Genomic DNA, 1,840 nt, shown 5'->3' with positions numbered 1-1,840 from the left:
GTGGATAGTGTACATAGCCTTTATTTATGTAAACCAGCTCCTTTCCCTTCTTGTTTTTTAGTTTTTTTTTCCTAGCACCAGGGGAGCCCCCCCTCCCAAATTTCGTTGTTTGGTACCTGTCCTGTACACTATATCAATGACAATAAAGACCATTCATTCATTCATTCATTCATTCATTCATTCATTCAAGACACATTGTGAGTTAGCCAGCTGATTTCTTACACACTCATCGTAACACGCGATTATGATGGTACATCTCAACACAAGCCTCTCTGTTGTTGGGTATGGAAGCATATAGTAGACAATATGAGATTGCAATTGCATGTTCCACTTTTGCATGCATTCTTTCAGACAATATTCAAATTCAAATGCAATTCTATATCCATTACCTAATTGTCATCATATTATATTTCTGACGTGGATTCATAAACTAACGTTCAACTAATGACCACTCCGAGGTATCGGGCTTTGTATTTGAAACAAAACCAACGTGAGGGTAGTCGCCATAGGGCTTTCACACCGGCAGTTCCGAACGCCGGTTCGCGTTCGCGTTCGGAAACCTCCGAACGTTGGCGCTGTCTGGCGAACGATACACTGGTATGAACGCGGGCTCGTTCGCCAGACAGCGCCAACGTTCGGAGGTTTCCGACCGCGAACGCGAACCGGCGTTCGGAACTGCCGGTGTGAAAGCCCTATATGGTATGACTACTGGGGGATATTCCATCAACGTCGCTAAAGGAAAATTCAGGCTTATTTTTGATAAATCTCGCGAGAGTTATCAAAATAAGGTTGGATGTTTTTGTCAATCTCTCGAGATTTATAATAATAATAATAATAATAATAATAATAATACATTATACTTATCTAGACACTCAAAGACGCTTTACAAAGATTAAAAGATCGAGTAGTAATAAAAAAAGAAAATAAAGTATAGGGGCCTAATTAAGGTAGTGCTGGGGACACATGGACACATGGGAAGGGAAATAAGCCTGGATTATCCTTTAGTGACGTTGATGGAATACCCCCCTGAAGTGAATGCTATTGAACTAATGATGTACAATTATGTACACTGTTTGTGTATGTCTGTGTGTCTTTCCCCGCAAGGTGTATGGCAGTGATTGCCACACATGGAATAGAGTAACATGTCATGCTACACTATCCCTCATATCTCAACAAATTACTCGCAATTACAAATTACTCCTAAGGATGGTTCCTAAGGATGATTTCTCAATCTAACAGATTTGATTTTTAAAACATGCCTATTCATGTACAAGTTCATAAACAATAAGCAAGATATTCCTGATAGGCCTACTTTCCATAGTTTCTTTATGTTTTCATCAGACATGGTTGGATTTGTTTTGGACAAATCATGCCCCTCAGCTCAAGAGACCTGTCACGTGTCTTTGTGATGTCATACTGTATTATTATATTATTTTTAAATTATCTTTATTACATTCTATTAATGTTTTATTCATATTTTATCAGTTCTCTTTTACCCTACTAATTCCTACTTAGTTCCATAACTGCTTATGTTACCAGTGAAGACAAGAGCAGGTGATCTCCAATTGACAATTGGTTTTATTGTGAAATTATTGTGATTGAAAATCATTCCCCTTAGGGAGGGGGGTGTGGAGGGAGGGGGGGAGGGTGAGGAAGGCACCCTTACCCCCTCCGTCCACTCTCCCCTCCATAAGGGGAATGATTTAAAGTAACACCGCCTGCCGAGCCCAGCCTACCGGCTCTGTCATGCCAAATCCTGGCACTGGCTAATCGTTTGCTAATCGTTCGAACGTTCGACGTGCGTTCCAGACTAGGGCCAAAATCTGACCGCCTGTGACGT

This window comes from Nansenia antarctica (assembly GCF_963989245.1).
Source record: "Nansenia antarctica genome assembly, chromosome: 9".
Lineage (NCBI taxonomy): Eukaryota > Metazoa > Chordata > Actinopteri > Argentiniformes > Microstomatidae > Nansenia > Nansenia antarctica.
The sequence above is the reverse complement of the archived record's forward strand: the minus strand, read 5'-3'. Positions refer to the sequence as shown.